Below are 22,555 nucleotides of genomic sequence, written 5' to 3'. Positions count from 1 at the left end.
CGAGAAGTCTAGTTGCAGCAATTTTAGTTGTATTTTGAGCATGCTGAATGTAAGTGTACCAAGGTATAGGTCAGTGGTTCCCAAACTTTTTTGACCCGTGGCTCCCTTGACCGAGTTGGTGGTTGGCCATGGCTCCCCACCATTTTTTTGCCAGTGGGTCAGGCAGCGCACTGTGCTAGGCACGGATTTTTGGCTTGAGTGTTTTAGGCCACGCCCTTTATTACATCGGCCACGCTCCTTTGAGAGCCCCCCCCCCCGGGATGTAGGAGTTGCTGACATTCCCGGTACAATGGTCATGTACCCGCAGGACATGGTATCCCTCGGTGCCCCCACCGGGGATGTCCACGCTCTGCGTGATCTAGTTCCCGTGCCCCTTGCTGCTGGCAGTGCCAGGGGTTCTCCGTGCCTTCCTCGCCAGGGCTTTGCACGACGATGGTGAATCTGAATGTGCCCCTGAAGCGATTGGCGAAGGGAAGTACTTGCCCGCCTGGAAGGGTCCGGGGTGCTGCACTGCCCCCCGGGCCGCGCTCCGGTGCGCCAGGCTGCCCCGGTCCGACAGCAGGTGGGGCGGGGTCGCGAAGTCCCGGCCATCCATGCTGCGTGGGGGGAGGTCCCACGAGGGGCTCCGGGTACACAGCAACCCGGCACCACAGCAGGGCGCTGGGGGAATTATCATAGTGCAAGAGCAGTAGACCACTTACCTATCGACATAAAATGCAATCGGAATTTTACACAATGTGCTTTACAGCAGGGACATGGACCCTCTATGCTACTTTGAGTCAAATATGTGATTGAACAAGCCACAGAACTCTCCCAGAACTGCATTGACCAACAGAGTTATGTTACCACTATTCTAATCCCCTCAAAATTGCAGGGCACACAAAGATCTCTTCAGCAGGTGTCTTACCCTGTACGATATTTTAAAACGCAGCTTCTTTGTCACCAATTAGGTAAGCTAGAAAAAAAATTCTGCCACGTGTCCTTGTGGGCAATTTCTTTGCAGCAGATTTTTTTTAAAAAGTATAAGTTGACAGCATACATTCTAATAGACCCGATTCAGACTGGAGACCCGGTCAGAATGGCTTTATTTTGATTGCCTCCCGCCTGCAATTGCATCTTCTTCCATAGAATTCAATGGGAGAAATACATTCTTCCGATTATTTTCTTTTAACTTCCCACTTTCCTCTTAAATATTTGCAGGTATAGTTGGCAGCTACACTTTGCTTTTAAAGCTTCGCCCATTCGTGACTCCAAGCCCCCTTCCTCTGCCACACTTTGACCCCCAATCTATGGATTCCCAGAAGTAAAATTGTTTTTCAATTCCAGTACTGTTCAGGCCGATTCCCTGACTTGTTGTGCGCTCGGCCTTCGATAGCTGCAGAACCTGGCCTGGGCGTCAGACATACTAGGGAAGCCCGAGGAGGGGAGAAATGTCCAGGCTCCGGATGGATCCCTCGAGGATGTGCGGAGGGTCACACGGCGCTGCCGCGGCCTCTACCATGCGGCCGGGCGGCGAAGGCAGGGTCCGTGCGGCATCGGAGAGCCGGCCGGAGTCTGGTCATTCATACACATTTTACATGGGAGGGAAGACACATCCTACGCGGCGCCGCGGCTCCCCTGGCTTCTCATCACGGCGCACCGGGGCGCAGGGCCCAAACTTTGGAAACCACAGGTATAGGTTGTTGGCATGGTCAAGCTTGCAGATTAAAACTGTGAGGATGGCTTGCAGTTTCTGGCTTGCAGTTTCTGTTGGTATGCGACTTAGTGGTTTCACTGTGTAGCATGCACTCTTTGTGACATTAATAACATGTTGTATAAAAAATAGGTCTGAATCCATTAGGATTCTGACTTATCTTGCGGTTGTGGGAGAGACCTCATGTTCCTAAGGCCAAATGGCAGTAGGCTGGTATTTTTGTCATAGTCATTATCTGCCCTTCTGGTAATGAGCTATAGATGGTTATTCGTCTCCCATGTGTTTATGGTATGAAGGCAGTCAATAAGTTTTGAACTGTAGAGAACTTCTGGGCAATCCATTTTAAAAATGATTTGGGTGAATCTGCATCATTGTAACAGGTGAGAATGAATGATTTCATCAGGTTTGATGAGGGGGTTGAATGTTGAATAATAGAGGGGATATGATGGATACTGGGAACACCACAGTATTGTATATGATGAGCTGATGTGAAAGCTGGCAGGTAAATTAAACTTTCTTTCCTGAGGTAAGGAGCAATCCTATTCAGAGCAGCTTCACAGACTTCTAGATAATGAATTCTTTACAGTAGTGTGTGGGGTGAACAGTGTCAAATGCAGCTGGTGAATCCATAAGCAATAGTTCAGCTACTCCGTTCTTGTCCACTATGGGTTTTGGATTAGCTCAAATGGATATGACGGACGACGCTGTGCCTCTGCATGGTCTGAAGCCTGGCTGTTGGGCTGACATTTAATCATTATCGTCTAAAAAGTTTTAGACTTTAATAAACACTGCTCTTTAAAATATTTTTACAAATAACAGTCCATATAGGTCTGCAGTTTGATGGGGTGAATGGGTCAAGGTTTTTCTTATTGAGGAGTGGTTTAATGTGGGAGATTTCCAGCTCCAGTGAAACAAACTAGTTCGTTACTTGTTGAGTGTTCATCTTGCTAGCTCCACTGCAAAGGTCGTGTAAGGATATCCTTAAAGATTTTGGGGGGGCACTAGGTCTGAAGGTGATCCTGATGGTCTAATTGTAATGAAAATATTGAGGAAATCTTTTTGTGAGGGGATATTAAAAGTATTCATTGATGGACGATTACTTTTGTCTGTAAGTAAAAAGTAGGGCATGTGTTGTGACTGTCCATATTCTCCTTAACCCCTTCCCTGCTGTCGTCAGCCGTTGGCCGTCGCGAGCACTACCTTCGTAGTGCTGCGCACGTCCAACGGCCGACGCTGCCCCGCCCGCGTAAGAGAACGCCGGCACTGCGGCGGAATTACCGCCGCGGTTAACGGGTTATGGTAACTGAATTGTTTACATTATTTGGTCAATTCATTGGAGAATTTGTAACAGATGTCTTCTTTATTGTGGTGTTTGTGTTCTGGCACTCTGGATTGCGGAATTCTGCTATTGTTGTGGAGTTTTTTTTAGAAGTGCAGTCAGCTTCAGCCATGAACGTGCAGTAGAGGTGTCTTTTGTCGTTCTGCTGGCTCTTCTGCAGGCTCCATTATAGTAACATAGCGTGCTCCTTTTCATCCCTTGATTTTCTCTACCTGAGTTGTAGTATGTGGAGTTGTGGTTTCATTATTTTGATGCCTTTGATTCATGGGGTGCTCTTTTTGGAGAGAACACTGGATGTGTATTTTTTTGGTCTCTGTTTGTCCAGTGGAGATACAGTTGTAGAAGGTGTGTACGTCTTACATGTTTATTGGTGTTCTTTCAAGATGGGAGTTGAGTTTGTGGATGTCTAGTTTCTTCAATTGTCTGCACAAGCTATTTTTGTTGTTGGTTTTAGAGGCCTTAGAAGAGGTGTCCTTAATATGAGTCTTGATCTTGAACATGAAGATATTGCTTACAGGGGAGTTTCTGTAACTGTGACTTATCTTAAAGGTGTAAATATGACATCTAGAGTGTGTCCTTCTGAGTTACTAAGCCCAGAAACAATTTGTTGGATGTTGAAGGCTTCAAGGTTGGTTGTAAAGGAAGTTATAGTTAGCGTGGAGTGACATCCTATCATCAAGAATTCACAGCTGGTCATGGTATGTACATGCAGTATATAGTAATAGTAACTTACAATTATTTGTGAGCGACAAAAATAGTGCGGCAAATACGACAAATCCATAACTTTTCGGGAAACGATAAGACTGCAAAATCGTATAATTCCAGTGGCCCTGCATATAATTTAAGTTCAGGGCATTTAACAGGTGATATTGCTATGGACAGCAGATTTTAGAACTTAATTTACACAAAGGATGAAATGAGAATCTACTCCAAGGCAAAGAGGTTTGCTGTTGGGGCCTGCAGGGGTGAAAAGCTAAAGTGGAGTTACAAGCCCTTGCACTAATGGTCCGGTCAACGGAACGTGCAACTCACCAATACCAAACTGACTGGATTTCTTTAGTCAATGTTTCAACTGAGAGTGAGTTGTTTAATGTCGCAAGCTGTATGCAAATTAAAACTTCAAGGAAAGACAAGAATGAGTGAGTTCTTTCATACCGTCCATTTCTACTACGAAATGTTTCTCTTATTGACTCCTTCATTTGCTGCACTGGTGTGAATATCTTGGCTCACTCTTTTTATCAGGATCATTCACTGAATTTATTTGACAAGGAGTTCACAGAAATGTTAAACTGTGGTGGGCACAGATTGGTGATATCAATACATCCCGCTTGGTAGACCTTGTTGCTAGGATTGCAGGCATTGAGCAAGCATTCAGCAGGCAAGATTAAACAGTTATTGAAGTTGTAAAAAAAAATGTGAAATCCAACCTGCTGTCTGAAATAGATACATTTGGCTTTATGAGGGGAAAAAATACTGACTTATCCATCTGGCGCCTAATGCTACAAGGCCAAGCGGGATGCTCGCCGAGGAATACAAGCTCCTGACGCTCTTAAAGCTTTGAATTCTAATCCAGTCTCACAAAGTCCAGTTTAAACTCCCTTATGATTTTCTGTAGGTCGTGCAAATTAATGCAATGATCCTCAGAGGATATATATCATTTTCAAAATTCAAGTAGACTATTGTGCACACACCACAATTCCACATGCCTAGTCAGGGCTATAAGTGGGATAAAAAAAAATGGGGGGGGGGGGTCTCTCAGAGGCGTGGCTGATGTAATTAAGGGCGTGATTTAAAAACAGTAAGTTAAAAATCTGTGCTTACCATAGTGTTCCGCCGGACTGGTATTTATCTTCTTCTGTCATTGCATCCAGATGTATAAGACAACAAGTAACATTACACCTACAACAATCCAGGATCATTCGCTTTGTCAATGGTTGTTAGTTGCATAAGCTAAATAGGCAACAACTATGGCTCCGTTGTATATAATACTGAAAATGCTCCAGTGCTGAAACGATGAGAATGTGAAAGAACTATAAGGAGTCTCTTTGAAGTTACATCGAAGGCAGTAAAGGGTGGCCCTGCTGCTGAGTTAAAAAGAAATTCTAACCTTGGGATGAGAGTCCCAGCACACAATCTTCATTCTGATCAAGAGAACTTTCTAAAAGACCCTGCGGCCCGGCTAGCCTGACACCCGCCATGCTAATGCGGAACACTCTCAAACTGTGAGAACCCTAGCTTTATCGACGTGGACTAGGCACAGAACTACTGGGTTTCAGATTTACGAGGGTAATGAGACAAGAAGGTTCCCAGGGGACTCTTGTCTTACTATCTTGCATTTTTCCCAACAAAGACTCCGTTTCCCGCTTCCACTCCGCATCACTGGTTCCTCCATTGTATCCCTTTCTGCCTTCCACCTCGAATCAGCGACATCCGAGGATATACCTTTTGTCCACGGCGGTCAGACTGGCATGTTTTCCTGTTTCCCCCCTTGAAGCCATTATAATGTAAACATTCAAAGAATGCCCGCGGGCCCCTGAAAGGTGACACGGACACCGTGTCCATCAGGGAAAGACTGCAGCTCGTTATCCCGGCCCGGGCCGGGGACCGACCAGGGCTGTCCCTCCGGGCGTGCGGGGATGAAAGCGAGAGCCCGCAGGGGAGTGCTCCGAGAGGCGGCCGGCCACCAGGCGGAGGTGACAGGCGACCTGTCACAGGCAATTAAAGGTGCTGGTGTTTTAAAGAGGGCACTCTGTGCAGTGTAAACAGTGTGGTTTGGAGCCGTTTGCAAAGCCAGACTCCGTCAAGAAATCACTGGAAAGAGTGAACACATAAAATGTAGTGGAGGGCGATCTAAAAACCTAACTCTGTTGTTTTATGTGGGTGTAGCACAGCTGATTTTTGATTGAATGTGCACTCAATTACTCGACACTTTAAAAAAAGCAATATCAGAAACTGTTTCAATTGGTTGTTTGTTGCCTCAGATTTATAGTTTATTATATACCGCTTTCCGTTAATGTTAGGAGTCCTCACTTAATTTTCATGCTGTTAGCGCTATAGAAAAAAATATTAATAAATAAAAAATATATATATATATACATATATATTATTTTTGTACGTTAAACTTAACAATGTGCGCTGGCAAACAAGGGTCGGAGGTCACGAACTGTGTAACGAAATAACACTTTGGAGGCTGATATAAGAACTACCTCAAGCGAAGAAGACAGCCTACAGTTTTGCGTCATTTGTTTCTGTGTCTGGAGCAGCTGTTAATGTAAATGTGCCGCTAGATATTATGCGCCAGTGCGGTTCTGCCGCTGGCAGTGCGGAAGTTCTTAAAAATGAGCTCACTCACCACATAACAACATGTTTATTTTACCTGTAAAGTGTGGTATGCTTTCTGCATGCCTGGCTTGAGAAACATAGCAGTAGTTCAGAGATTTCCTCGGGGAGATCTGCAAAGTGCCTCTTGTGCGCCCGTGGCCTCCCCCCGTCCACCAGTGACAGGGGTGGTTGTTTCCAGGGACTAGCAAAGATTTCGCCGACCACAGACATTCTGAGAAGTCCTGCGGCGTCGAGGGCGCCCACGGCGTGTTTTCTATGAAACGGTGAACTAAATACACAGGTTCCTCATCAGTATTGCAAAGCGCCCCATTACCCTTGGGCCAGAGTCGAGTAAAGGTGTGCAGAAATAAATAAATAATATTTTTCCAGTTTCCTAAACAACCACAATTGTACGTGTTGTCTGTTCAAAAAGTATTTGGGGGAACGAACGGCGCGTTAGATATCCCCCAAGGTGACCAGAAGCATGCCACAAAGCAGAATTCTCAACTACCCGACCAGTGTGTCTAGATTTAGTCCTGAAGGTGGCATTACATTCTGAGGGAAGGGTAATGGCACCGGGTTCCCGAACACCCAGGGTGGGTTTTATTTCATGTTGCTGAGCTAACCTCTGAATCCAAACCTATGAAATAAGTAAATGACAGACTTTCATTGGAACACAACTTTATCTGCTCCCCCATAGAGCAGGCCCAGCATGAACAACCACCACAAACAGCATCACCAATGAAACACTAATGACACAAAAGAACATCACCTATTAGATCACTCATTGCATCCTACACAAAATAGTTCTACTTACATTCTTGGCACCTATGTATTCTCAAAGCATCAATTACAAATTTAAATCTACCGTAGTGACTGCAGCTCGGAGCACTACACACACTAGGGCTCGTCCTACACGACTGCCCAGTGTCGTCCGCGCACACCCAAGCATCCATGAGCACTATTCAGACACCCCTGCAACCCTTGCACTCAAGGAGTGTCTGCCATTTACGTGCCGTGCCCTCGGCAATCAAACTTGGCATGAATTGACCTGTACACACTTCATTTTTCTGCACCCCGTGCACTCTCCTACTACAGATGTGCCGTCCATACACTCCTGGGCCCAGTGAACCTTCTGCACACAATCTTGGCACCTCCATGGTTTTCACCAAAGTCTTTCTCCGAATAAACATTACACAAACTACAGGTATTTATATGCACTCAAAACATGCTCCTATGCTTCTTCAACAGTCTGCCATTGTCCATTTTACCTTGAGATGGACAACCAACTGGTTTCCACAATACAGATAAAACTAGCGTCTATTGAAATCCAAAAAATCCAAAAAGTCTGTTAATTATTGTAGCACTGAGAAACATTCAAATATTTGTGGCAATTATGTACTTTTCAAAATGATATTCTCATAGCAACAAAAACTCTTGACACAAACGCCCTGTATACACAACTGTGGCATCGAGTCACAGAACATTAGCTCAAGTTTCACCTGCCAAGGCTAGAGGCTGGAAAGCCGACCTGAGAAACATAGAATGAGTTGTGAGAGCTACCAAGGCATCCTCTTAGCAGCCGCCAGTTTGCGGTCTGTGGTTGGTCTAAATACACTCTTACCAGCAGCCATCAACACCACCATTCATGGTACACACCATCCGTTGTATAATGGAAGAATTAGAAGCAGATACATCTGTACAAGGAAGCAGATCAGTGTTAACAGGCAAGATGACCTATAAGATCCTGAAAGTGTACACCGTCAACAGAAGGCAGGACCTGAAACAGACGTGCTGATGATCCAGTGTGGGCATGCTGTACTGAAGCATTGAGCCCGATTCAGAAGAAAGGTCAAAGAGGGATGGTGAAAGGTCAAAGAGGGGTGGTGAAGGAGTCACCTGGATAGTGAGTCAAGTGGCCTGCAATAGTGGGAAACTGGAATTTAACTGGCACAGGGCAATATGTTTCCTTGTACCCAACCGTGCACTTGTAAGTAGCCTTGAAGATAAAGAGGTCTGCGAAAGCAGCTCTTGATCACTACTGTATAGTAACCTGGATTAAAGGTAGGTATCAAGAGGAGAGACACTGAAGGCCAAACTTGCTAATCTCAAGCCCTACAGAAAATGGTTACAATTGGCAATACTCACTATCCCAGAAGAGTATGGCCAAGGAACAGCTCCCATAGGAAAACTCAGCAGGGAATAGGAGCGCATATCCATGCACGTGTTAATCGTATTCTACTAGTCCTGGAAGGCATACGTGATTTGTATATTTGTATGTTTTCCCCCATTTGGGATTTCCACACAAGGTCCAAGCTACTATCTCCCTCGTTTTGTCCAAACTCGATTACGCCAATAGCCTCTACCACGAATCACATTTAATGAGTATGAAAAGACTACAACGGATTCAGAACTCGGCTGCAAGACTACTTTTATATATCAAACCGCGAGACCACATCTCCTCTGCCTTGAAAGCCCTGCATTGGTTACCGGTTGCCAGAAGATCCATGTTCAAGCTGCTTTGAATCACCCACAAAGAAATACATGGAATGGGAACACTCTTCATCAGGAATAAAATCACCAAACACATTAATCACAGGAACCTCCACTATATAGCGGCACCTCGCCTCAAAATCCCAAGTTACAAGATAAAAACCATGGGGGTACATCCTTCTCTGTTCAAGCAGCCAAAATATGGGACTCTTTACCCCCAAAACAAGATCCACCAACAACCACCTTTTCTTCAGAAAACAACTCAAGAATTGTCTCTTTCCCATATAAGCACCATACGCAAACAGAAATATACAGCATAGCCCTCTATATAAGCATTTATTGTACTATAGATATGAGCCCATATATGTGTATTGCTTTGTATAAACATGTAAAATAATTAGGTTTAATTTTTTTTAACTTTAAGTACAACATTTGAAAAAAAAGAGTTTATCGAATGCATCTTTTAATCTACTTACACGTACTTCCTTTATGCATCTATATACCTTCCATGTACTTGGAACTATATATTTATAACCCCCCCACCCAAAAAAGTATATTTAAGCACTAACCTATTTCTCAGCCTATACCTCTATCAATATTGTTAATCTACATATACTTACTTCCCTTATACATCTATAAACCTTCCATGTACTTATGGATCTATATATTTATTACTTTCTTCTAATTCAGCATATCCAATGCACAAACCTATTTTCCACCCTATACCTCCCCCAATAGATCTTCTACCTCAACTCTGACTCCTCTCAAACCTCTTTCTACTACTCTTTCAATGCACTGCCCTATTTCTCACCCTATACCTCTTTCAATATATCCTCTACATCCACTCTCTCATTCATCTCAAACCCCATACCACTACTATGACCCCCAAAATAGCCCTTTCTAGATTCTCCCTTACTCGGCCCCTCCTTGCACCATCTGACACCTTTTTTACTATACTGATCTTTCAAAACAAGCCTTTCTAAACTCTACCCTCTGACTCTTCCCCTCCACATCCCTTTTTTACTCATCCCAAGCTTCCTACTACTGGTATGGCCTCCCAAAAAAAAAAAAAAAAAATCGCTCCACTACCATTTTCAATCAAAATGATAGACTAATATGACCACTTCTCAAATTTCATATTTCACTATACTAGCTACTCACCGAAAAAAGGGCTTCAACAGCTCAACAGGGGTAGCAAGCACTACATGAATGCAAACCTTTTTTCCCTAGTCTATTCCTCCGCTATCTTCCTCAATCCAAATAACGGATTAATATCCACCACTCAAATTAGTTTGATATTCACTATACTAATTCACCACGAATCCTTCAGGGGTTCCGGAGTAGGGTGCTACTCGCAGAAAAAGTGCTTCGATACCTCGTCAGGGGTAGTAAGCACTATATAAGTGCGCCAAAGGTAAGCCCGTCTACGCCCGTCCGCGCCTGGACCGCGCCCAGCGCCAGAGCCCCTGCCCCTCGCGCTCTCCAGCCCCCCGCATCACCTATGATGCCGCCTCCCTCCTAGCCCTTGACCCCGGCCGCGCCCCCACCTGCGTCCAAGCCGCTCCTGGACACACCCATGTACCCTTCTCCTGCTACTCCTGCAGACTCAGCGGCACCGACAACATCTCCGCTACGACCACAACACAGATTCCCGACCCCAACCACCTACAATGCATCCTTCTCAACACCCGCTCGGTCCACAGGCACGCCATTGACCTTTGGAACCTACTAGACACCATCTCTCCTGACGTCGCCTTCCTAACGGAAACATGGATGAACGCTTCCTCCGCCCCTGACATCGCCATCGCTATCCCTGATGACTATAAGATCACACGCAAGGACCGCACCGACCATACAGGAGGTGGAATCGCTATCGTCCATAAGAAATCAATCCGCATCTCAACCAGCTCTGACGCCAACCTCGCTAACTCCGAACACCTTCACTTCCAGATCCACATCGACCCCAAGACCACACTCAGAGGCACCCTCCTCTACAGACCACCAGGACCCCGCGCAAAATTCAGTAAGACATCACGGACTTCATCACTCCACACGCGCTCCCCTCCAAAGACTACATCCTTCTGGGAGACCTCAACTTTCATCTTGAAAAGATCAACAACCACAACACCGCCACCCTCTTGGACAACCTCGCCAACCTCGGACTTAAACAACTGGTCACTTCCCCCACCCACATCGCAGGTCACACACTCGACCCCATCTTCACCTCCAGCAACCATGTCTCCTTCAGCCACACTACGGATCTCCTCTGGACTGACCACAGCTGCGTTCACTTCACCTACAACAAGCCGAAACCCATCATCCACCTCCAACCAACTCTACAAAGAAACTGGAACAAAATCACCACGGAGCAGATCTCCACATCACTCCTTCAAACCTCCCCAACCCTATCTTCTAACGCCAACGAAGCCGCCTCCAACCTCACCCTTTGGTTATCCAACACCGCCGACACCTTAGCACCACTGAAAAAATGTCAACACAAACTTGGCAACAAGAAGGCCTCATGGTTCAACGATGATCTCAAGAAGTCCAAGAAACTGTGCCGCTCCCTCGAAAAGGCCTGGAAAAAAGACCCATCCACCAGCAACAAGGACGCCTTCAAAAGCGCCATCCGTACTCACCACCAACTGATCCGAAAAGCCAAGAAAACAGCATTCAAGGATCGACTTGACAACAACGCCCACAACAGCAAGGAACTTTTCAACATCGTCAAGGAATTTTCCAACCCCTCGGCCAACTCCAACGACATCACCCCCTCTCAAGCCCTCTGCGATTCCCTAGCCTCTTTTTTCCACAACAAGATTGCTGACATCCACAACAGCTTTGACAACCAACCCGGAAGCCAACCCACCCTACCATCAGCTGACCATCTTCCCCCCGTTAACACCCTTAACGCCTGGAACCCAATCTCCACTGAGGACACCATCCGCCTGATGAATTCCATCCACTCTGGATCCCCCACAGACCCATGCCCTCACCACATCTTCAACAAAGCAGACTCCGTCATAGCTCCGCACCTCCGAGACGTCATCAACTGCTCCTTCAACTCCGCTACCTTCCCAGAAGACTGGAAACACGCTGAACTCACCGCCCTTCTGAAAAAACCAACAGCAGACCCCACCGAACTCAAAAACTACCGCCCCATCTCGCTTCTTCCATTCCCGGCCAAAGTCATCGAGAAAGCCGTCAACAACCAGCTCGCCGCCTTCCTCGAAGCCAACAAATCACTCGACCCCTCACAATCTGGCTTCCGAGCCAAACACAGCACTGAGACCGCCCTCATCGCAGCAACAGACGACATTCGAACACTACTGGACAATGGAGACACAGTCGCCCTCATCCTCCTCGACCTCTCTGCAGCCTTCGACACAGTCTGCCACAGCACCCTTCTACAACGCCTCAGAAACATCGGAATCCAAAGAAAGGCACTGGAATGGATCACCTCGTTCCTCACCGGAAGAACCCAGAGAGTCCGCCTCCCACCATTCAAGTCCGAGGCCTCTGAAATCATCTGCGGCGTACCACAAGGATCCTCACTCAGTCCCACCCTCTTCAACGTATACATGAGCCCCCTCGCGGCCATTGCCCGCCAACACAACCTCAACATCATCTCTTACGCGGATGACACTCAATTGATCCTATCTCTCACCAAGGACCCCAGCACCGCCAAAACTAACCTACACGAAGGAATGAAAGAAGTCGCCGAATGGATGAAACAAAGCCGTCTGAAACTGAACTCAGACAAAACAGAAGTCCTCATCTTAGGTAAATCCCCCTCTGCATGGGACGACTCCTGGTGGCCGGAAGCCCTCGGAAATGCACCCATCCCGACAGACCACGCACGGAACCTTGGCGTCATCCTGGATTCTTCACTCTCAATGAACAGACAAGTCAGCGCCGTATCCTCCTCCTGCTTTAACATTCTTCGCATGCTCAGAAAAACATTTCGCTGGATCCCCACCGAAACAAGGAAAACAGTCACCCACGCTCTAGTCACGAGCCGACTGGACTACGGAAACACCCTCTACGCAGGTACCACCGCTAAACTCCAGAAGAAACTACAACGAATCCAAAACGCCTCAGCCAGGCTCATATTAGACATCCCACGCAACGAACACATCTCTGGCCACCTTAAAGACCTCCACTGGCTACCCGTTAATAAGAGGATTACTTTCCGACTACTTACCCACGCACACAAATCACTCTACGACATCGGACCAGATTGCCTCAACTCCCGACTGTCCTTCTACACCCCCTCCCGCCAACTTCGCTCCTCCAGCCAAGCCTTCGCCACTGTACCTCGCATCAACAAGACCACCATGGGAGGCAGATCCTTCTCATACCTGGCTGCCAAAACATGGAACTCACTCCCCGCTTACCTTCGCCTCAACCAGAATCACCTAGCCTTCAGAAAGCAGCTTAAAACGTGGATATTTGACAAATAATCCTCCTCCCCTTCCTAAGCGCCTTGAAACCCTCTGGGTATGTAGTGCGCTATATAAATGTTATGACTTGACTTGACTTGACTTGGTGTCATGCTTTAGGGTAGAGGTGGATATAGTGATTCTAACTTGGTAATACAAATAAAAATAAAAATGATGGACACTGGTATGATCGATAGCAGCAGAATGAATCAATGGAAACAATTTTTAGGAAAAAAGAAAATACATATATTTTTAGGAACCAAAATAGAATATGTTTTTAGTAATCGATTCATCATTTTTTACACCCAGCCAGGTTACTAATAGAAATATCCTTTCACTTTATGAACATATGCCAAACACCAATTGATATGCTCTACAAATATTTTTTGTCAATAAATGTACTTCAAGCATTTGACTCAACTGGATTTTAAGCATGCATAAATTATATCTGTGCAATTGTCAAGTGCTCGGTGAATCATCACTGACCAGTAGCTAAGCATGTATGTTGCACCCCTAGCTAAGCGAAGCCACAAACTTCAACTTCTGTACCTCCCTGTTTATGGCGGGGCAAGGTTTAGCCTCACCATCTGGGGGCCTCTGTACTTGACATGTTCTCTTTAAATAAACTGAGGTCTAACCCACACTTTAGCTACTTCCCCAATGCCAAATTCATAATGACGCTGTCCTGTTGAAGGCCACATCGATGAAAGAATGTGCGCAACACTAATTCTGACACTTTGCTCGTCGGTATCTTGCTTATGTGCAGGTGCCATGAGCTTGTCGAGAGCAACCAGGAAGCCCCAGCTTTGGCGCAAATCATTTCATTTCTATAGATTACCGAAGGATGTTTTTTCATGCTGGACCAGACACCACACTGCTTTCTGTGCACATACCGTTAACTTGGGTGTGCACATAAATACTTTTTCAAGGACAAACATCGCAATCCTGATTCACAATATTAGTACAGCCAGAATTTTATCTATGCAAATGTGATCTCCGAACACAGAAAATTCCAAAACTGTGGTAGAATTTAGGGATTTGCAGATTCATGGCTAGGAGTGGGTTAAAGGAGGTTCCAGGGAGGTACAATGCCATTTCATAAAGAGAGGAGCAAGTTATTCAAAGCAGTAAAGCAAAGCAGATGATATAAACTGGGTAGGAAGCCAACCTTGTTTGTTTCCTTCGTACCGTGACCAGGGACCCGGAGGCAGACAGGGGTGAACAAGCTGGGCCCATATGCAAAAACTGCCACATATTGTACGGATAAGAGCGGAAACAGAGTTTTGCCTGGGTTTTAAATCATGTGGATTTTGTGCTTTTCATCCATTATTCATACACAGAAGAAGGGCAAGGCATGCCTAACTCAGCCTGTAGTTAGTGTGTTGCAAACATGTGCTAGACCAATCTGCAATATTTTGCCCGAGTAACCAAGCACTAAATCACACACACTTACATAAACGTCATTTCAAATATAAGATTTATATTTAATGCAATATGCAGATAGGCACACTTCAGTGCGAATATATTTTCAATATTATCCTTTTATGGAAGGGAGACAAAAAGGCCTACATATGCAAGAATGTGTTCATGGGAGGAGCTGCTTGCCTCAGTGCCCAAGTTAATTTGTAATCCAGCGACCTCTGACCTCCAGCTGGATGACCCCTGCTACCCTCTACTTCCCCAGAGGAATGGCCTTCCTTCCCCCCTTTCCTGAACAGAGTAAAATCCTCTCTTACGACTTCCCGAAATGAAACATTCCAGCAGCTTGAGATAAATCCAGGAACTCTTCTTTAGCTGCAAGAACCCCTATGTCTAAGTTTCATATATTTATCCAAAATTAAATCTGACTGAGTGAAGAGTTTACAACATCAACGTGTCACGTAGACCGATGACCAGGGCTAATTCCACATTTTAGCCATAGGTAAATGAAGGCAAACTTAATGCTGCGCGTCACAGAGCAGCCTGCGGCTTAACTAAGACTTAAATGAGGAGTATTGCCGCCTGTACTGTCCACAGGAGGGCGCCATAATCCCCTTGTGCTGCAGAGGAAGGTTTCATCTCGTCGACCCTGACTGATGGAGCACAGAGCCACAGCCCTACCGGCATATTCAGGGCACGAGTCCCGGGTACACACAGGGCGGAGACCCACTCTTATCACAGGGTGGACGCCGCCCCTCCCCCCCCCTGCCAAAAAGTTGGGGCCAACAGACAAATGCTGAACGTGTCCCTGTGTAAATTTTAGACACTAGACACTTTCAGCAGCGCCTGCACATTGTCTGCTTTGATTCCCAGCAGCAACGTGCAAGCAACGAGGGAGCTTGTTCTCACCTCTAGCTGGGCCAAAGTTACGGGACGATCAGGCTTGCTTTAGTTTGGAAATCATGACTGGAGGCGGCCTGGAATCTCAACTTAATGTAAATGCCAAGGAAGGAAAACAAAGGCACACAGCTTGCCATCTCTTCACAAGTACTTAAGAGAAGCAGCTTTATGCCTTTGTTCAGTCACAGTATATAATAGATGCCTGCACTGGAAGACGGTCAGATGTGTTTGTCTGTCCCAGTATTTACAAAAATAACAATTTCAATAGCATTATTTTATTTCATTGATAGCGCTATGCAACCCAATGCAGGGTGTCAGAGCTCTTAACAGAGCATACACATTATATATTGATAATAAATCATGTACATGAGTAAATCAATGTACAGCTGAGCTACATGAGACAGTGAGGGTTACAAGGTGTAGGAGCCACAAGTCCTTCATACCTCACTGTGGTCTTTTAGAAGGATTACACTTTATGAACTGCAGATAACAAAATGATCTCTGCGTTAAAAGCAGGAGCCCACATTGCTATCTATATAAAATGTAATCTGTCATCTGCGTGTGAGATGATGTGCTTTGCAGGAGACACATTTATCTTCTCTACTACTTTCATTCAAATCTGGGACTTTACAAAACGCAGATCTCTCCAGCAAGTGCATTAACCACCAGAGTTATTTCACCGTTATTACTATTCCGTTAGATTTACTGGGCACCTTCACAGCTGATGCCTTAACCCAATCAAATATTTTAAAATGTAGACCTTGCAACCAATTAAGCATAACAGATCTACTACTATGCTTCTCCTTGTTGCCAATTTCTTTGTGGCAGGGTTTAAAAAAATAAATGTATTAGTTGAGACTCAGATTTAGCATTTGGATTGCGCCACTTTTTTGGGCACAACCCCAACGCCAAAGCTAATTTGTCAAATCTCATAATGTGCTTAAATGTACTCCTGATATACCGGACAAACATATTTGTGAGGTTACTTCTTGTGATATTACTTCCTGTGATGTCACGTGCAATGTCACACGTTGTGACAGCATGCGCTGTGATGGCACACGTCATGATTTCACTTGCTTACTGCCTAGCCTGGTTAGTCCCCCCACTTTTTTTAGGACTTGTGCCCTGGGCATATCAAAGGGAGAGTTAGAATCGACGGAGGCGAGAAGAAGTGATCATATAAAGCAGCCCACTGACTGGCGCACAGGGTGATAGTGAAATTCAGCTTTACAGGAAAACATTTTGATCATCCATACAAGTTGGTGTTAGCCAAACAACATTTTATCTTCCAGGGCGCCGGAGCACAGATCTATTTATTTTTCTATACAGTGTGAGATGCCCTCAGCCAGGCCATGTCTCACTCTTTGTGCGTAGAAGTCGGGGGCAGGAAACTGAAGGAATCCTGGAGAAAGCAGTGTTGACAATGGTGGAAGTTACATCAATTATAATAGGTCATCATCTAGAGTGGGGTTCAGTTTTGGAATTTGTCCAATCAGATTCTCTGGGCAGGGACAGCAAGAGAGATTCTATAGATCAGGGGTTTTATGAAAGACGACGGGGAGTGTCCTAATAATAAAACTTGTACTACTTGAGGTCAAACAGGAGACGTCTTGAATATTGAAAAACAAGAAATCACGCTTACCCCATTGCTGGCATCTCAGTGCTGTGTAGAGGACCACTCAGAAGCAATGGAAAACTGGGAGGAATCACAAACAAGATCCTGGCGAGGCTCACAGGGAAGGGCAGGCGGAATGGCTGTAACCTCATTTCTCGAAGAGAACTGGGAGTGTATTTAGTAGCAGAGAGACTTTAGACTTATGGGAAGACTGAGGAAAATGATGAAGGTGCTGCAGGGAGCTCAGGTAAGGTCCTGGTCAGGATATTCTCGAGAACAGAGGCTACCGGCCTCCAAACCAGTGGCAGTTTCTTTGTTAGGGTGGAGGAGCAAGCTGCGAGTCAGGAGAGGCAAATGCAGGGCTCAAGTCGGGGTACCACGTGGGTGGACGGCGTCCCCCCACTTATTTTACAGGGGGGAAGCCATCCCCCCTGCCAAACAGCTGAACTTCACTCTTTGCCCTCTCTGGGACGAGAAGCTCGGCACCTTTCCGTGACGTCACTTCCTGTTGTGACGTCACTTCCGGTGACAGCGTCACCCCACTTCTTTTTTTACGACTTGAGCCCTGGGCAAATGTGAAAAGTAAAATGGCAATGAAATTATTCCATTGCCATTTTATTTTTTAACTAACACACAGCCACAGCCTGCCTCCAAGCAGAGTGAAACACAGTACGTGTCTTCTGATGCTGACAGACAGCATGGAGGACCGGAGTAATGGTCAGACACTCCAAAGTACAAGTGCCAGTTTGGTCAGCTGTCTTGCCACGGCCAGTCTGGCATGTGTACTTTGAAGCTCTCCAACCCGTGCTGTGTTAAATAGCTGTGTGGAGAGCAAGCACAGGCCTCCAGGGCTTCAAATGAGTGTCTAACCAGTCTACTCCATCTAACACTGGTGCTTCTCTCGTGCTGGTTAATAGCATGAGAGCAGCATCTGGATTGGTTAGGGAAGATAGCTCTTCGACTCAGAGCCACAGACTGCAGAAAAACGCCAAGCAGGACACGCATCCCGTGGTTAAGTAACATTCCATCTTACTATATTTATTTCAAATGTTAGCGTAATGCATGTCGGTGAAGTGACTTAATTTGTGTTTATGTTGCAGGAAGCTTCTGGGTTTATTTTTGGCTTTTGGGGGTAGGGGGTTGCTTTATTTTTGACTCAGTGGAGTGGTTTTATTTTTGGCTTTTGGGAAGTAGTGGGGCACTGCGCTTGCCCCACCAATTTCATATTACCAGCAGCAACTGCTCCAACCACAACGTTACGCTGGCAGAGGCCCACTCAAACTGGGTCAACTCCAGTCAACGCTCAGCCAGAAGCAGCGTGTCTGCATTTGGGGGTGGAGATTAGGCCTGGCAGGGTTTGCGGAGTTCAGCATGACAAAAAAACTCTGTGGAGTTCCACAAGTAGCGGAGTGTAGCGCGTACTGTAATTTGTACTGATCTTCCTGCAGCTTGAGTAGAAATTCTAGGATAAAATTCTGCTGCACTAAGCGGATTGGAGTTTTCTGCACTCTGCGTAGTGCAGTGGAGTGCAGAAAACTCAACGAACGAAGCGGAGTTCACCGCCCAGGCCTAGTGGAGATGAGATGTGAGAATGCGGAGGCTATAAAAACATGCTTGAAACTGGATCCGGTTAGCACGAATCACAAGTACAAATACAAATTGTGAAAGTGAGGCTCTTGTTAAAGCGGTGGGTAGTAAACACAGAGAATTAATACAAAGAGACTTACAGTGGAAATAAGAGGGATGAGAATCAGGGTAAAGACTTGAATATTTATGAAGGGCTAGATGGACTTAATGATCTATTAATATATGAAGTGTACACACCTAAACAAATCAGATTGTGTATTGATAATCAGACTGACTAATTAGTATTCACGAATTAAAACTAAATAATCTAAAAATGTAACATAAATTAGATCTTTCAAACTGGATTAATCATTGTGCTGCACAGTGGTTTTCTTCCACGTTCTTTGGGCCCAATTCCACTCCTGGTACTTAATTCTGGGGCCATTTCCTCCTTCTAAAAATCAGGAAATAATTGTGCAAGGAATATTTTGGTCTCGCTGTATGCTTTCCCACATCTGAAAAACAAGCATTGGCATAACTAATAATCTCGCTTTTGGTGCCTTTTAAGTGAATAGCCATGCAACACTTGATGTGGTCTATTTAGGCTATTGTGCTGGATAACTAAACATTTATAATGTCCCAAAGGCGATACTTATTGGCTATGCATTGGGGTGCCTTATAAGTGTTTAGGTAGAGCTATTGACTTTGGCAATGTTTCAAAGCTGTGCTGTCTAAAAGAAGTGTGGCTGCTGTGCAGCATGCTGAGAAGTCGTAATTAAAAAGTGTAAGATGCTCCGAGTGATGCTGTGGTGGTGTTGAGTGATGCTGTGGTGGGGTTGAGTGATGCTGTGCTGGCCCCGAGTGATGCTGTGCTGGCCCCGAGTGATGCTGTGCTGACCCCGAGCGATGCTGTGCTGACCCCGAGCGATGCTGTGCTGACCCCGAGCGATGCTGTGCTGACCCCGAGCGATGCTGTGCTGACCCCGAGCGATGCTGTGCTGACCCCGAGCGATGCTGTGCTGGCCCCGAGCGATGCTGTGCTGGCCCCGAGCGATGCTGTGCTGGCCCGAGCGATGCTGTGCTGGCCCGAGCGATGCTGTGCTGGCCCCGAGCGATGCTGTGCTGGCCCCGAGCGATGCTGTGCTGGCCCCGAGCGATGCTGTGCTGGCCCGAGCGATGCTGTGCTGGCCCCGAGCGGTGCTGTGCTGGCCCGAGCGATGCTGTGCTGGCCCCGAGCGATGCTGTGCTGGCCCCGAGCGATGCTGTGCTGGCCCCGAGCGATGCTGTGCTGGCCCCGAGCGATGCTGTCCTGGCCCCGAGCGATGCTGTCCTGGCCCCGAGCTTTTGAATTTGGTAGTTGAATAAAACCAGATACATGTTTCAGCAATCTAGACACAATCCCACAATTATGATGCGTGCCCTCGGCTAATCAGTATTTATGTGCTCACAGTCAAACCTGGCAAGCGTAACAGAAGGAATCATCGTTTTGCCGTAGTACATATGTGTATCAAACTGACTGTGGGAGATACCCTTTTCAGATGGTGCACCAGAACGACATGCAAACCGGAGCGCTTCATAAACTCGCTGGGTATATGAAGCGCTATATAAATAGTGCAACAGTACCATCCTAAAAGTGGTTTGGGCTTTCAAAGAGTAAGAAAGAGCTTTACAACTAGCAGTACAATACAATCATCAATTGCTGGAGCCAGAGGCTAGTATGCATGTACTGACGTCATTATTCACACGCTGTGCTTGCTTTCTCATATTTACAGTATTTGACTGTGTTTAGGCTGTGAAATTCCGAGAGGCAACGTCAAACTAGACCCCATAAACCTTGCTGGCTGACAAACACCTGGTGTGGATGATGTGGAGCAAAATTTTGAAAGGCAAGAAGGGTAGTACCACCTCTTGGATGCAGAGGTCTAGCCTCTGTTGCACTGGTAGGTGGCAGACGCTCAAGCACAGAGGAAGCAAGTGCCCGGCATGGGAGAACGTTAACAGAGGGGCACACTTCACGGGCCTGCATGACAAAAAAGTGAAAGTTAAAAAAACAAGCCCGGGAGTTGTGTGTGCGCGCACGCTAAAAGAAAACAAGTGGTTTCCTGGTCTCATCTCTTGTGTCTCTTAAAATGCTTACCTAAAACCCATTCTCTTGAACGTCTACCTCTTCGCTGCTACCTCAACTGTCTGCCTAACAACGTTTTTCTTCTTTATATTTCTCTAGGTTTTATTATAGCTGTTTATATGATGAATGTCAAAGCGTTTTGGTAAAAGATTAAGAAATTAAATGAAATTCTACTTATGGAATTTTAAGAAGTTGATGGGGGATGTAGCTAAGAAGAGATGTTCTCATCCGAGGAACGAAAATAAATATGGCCAGATTTGCTACATTTTCAACCGCAATCTGGATAAGAGAAGCAGACAAGAGCTTGTATTAACGAAGTATTGATATGAATCCCACTCTAAGAAATGGGAGAACCTTGTGTCCGATGATCATGACGGATCAATACAGACCTTTAAACAGAGGTCCTCATCAGCAGAGCACACTGTGCTGCTGATCAGTGCTGGTAGCAAGCCTAGTCCAAGCAGAGAGGACACAAACTGTGCCCAGTCGTTTCCAGCCCTTTATGCAGAGAATGGCAGAGAACGCCTGTGTCATGTGTCTTGATCATGGATTAAGTGAAAGTGAATCCCAATACAATTAGAACAACTAACACCACAATTTACTTCACACATGACACCAATACACTGCTCGCAGGCTTCATATTCTGATCATTGACACTCCGGGGTAGTCCAAGGTCTCAGCCGCTGCTCGACTTAAAACTCCTGCAGCAGTTCAGGATCATCTCAGATCTTAAATCTGAGCCAATTAACATAGGATGAATCCACAGGAGCTTCTGGCTGCAATACGTGTTGATGATCAGAGGCTGTGTATAACTTTTGAAGATTTTTTTTATTATTTTTGGAATTTTGTTCAGCGCTGCTTGAAACACTGGCACACATTCAGATGAGGACGGTCTCTTCAACACCAGCACCTAGCATAGACAGCGTTAGGACTAAACAATTTGTGGATAGCCAGTGAGACTCAATAGGACAAGCTCACCATGGCATCAACATGTCATGGAGTCCAGCGTCCGCAGTACCTGCTCGGTCTTTGCCTGGCTGTTGGCGACCATCACTGTGACACCAGCCTTTAACTTGGCCTCTTGCGACAAGCACTGCAACAGTTTAGAAAGTAACCAATCTTCACACCAGACTCAAAGAGCAAAGTCAGTCAGTTCAGCTGTACGTAGTGGAGCCTTCCAGGAGGATGTCGTGTAAATGATGCTGACATTCCAACAGGGAAGGTTCTTGCATATTCCATTAGTGTTTGGGCAATGTAGTAGAACCAGGTGACCACTTCCAGGAGTGCAGCCGAAAGACTCATGAAGGCAGAGTCAACTTCAAACATTCTCACCCCACACTCATTCTGAAGGTTATCAAACATTCATCCACTTTAAACCAGGGAAGTTAGACTGTTCACAAGAAATGCTGAAGTGACGGTGAGAAGTAAAAAGTCAATCATGTGTCCAAATAAACACGCTCAGCGGTCCAAAGATGCTGGGTGGGGCCACAGCTCGGGAGCTGGAATAGGATGGACCGAGAGGGGTGAAAGACAGCACTGGTACAATTAGAGTGATGTTGAGAAAATCCTTATACGTCATCAACAGGCAGCATGTAGACGCAAGTTACCTCTGCAAACTACAAAGACATCTCACATGTAGGTA

General features: G+C 45.9%; 1 protein-coding gene across 2 annotated transcripts in view; it reads right to left on the bottom strand.

The window, feature by feature from the left end:
- Positions 1–22,555, bottom strand: part of BMPR1B (bone morphogenetic protein receptor type 1B) — a 290,354-nt gene that overhangs the window by 65,958 nt on the left and 201,841 nt on the right. The window lies entirely within an intron of this gene.

This window comes from Lissotriton vulgaris, chromosome 3_1 (assembly GCF_964263255.1).
Source record: "Lissotriton vulgaris chromosome 3_1, aLisVul1.2, whole genome shotgun sequence".
Taxonomy (NCBI): Eukaryota; Metazoa; Chordata; class Amphibia; order Caudata; family Salamandridae; genus Lissotriton; species Lissotriton vulgaris.
Note: the sequence above shows the minus strand (reverse complement) of the source record. Positions and strands in the feature narration are given on the sequence as shown.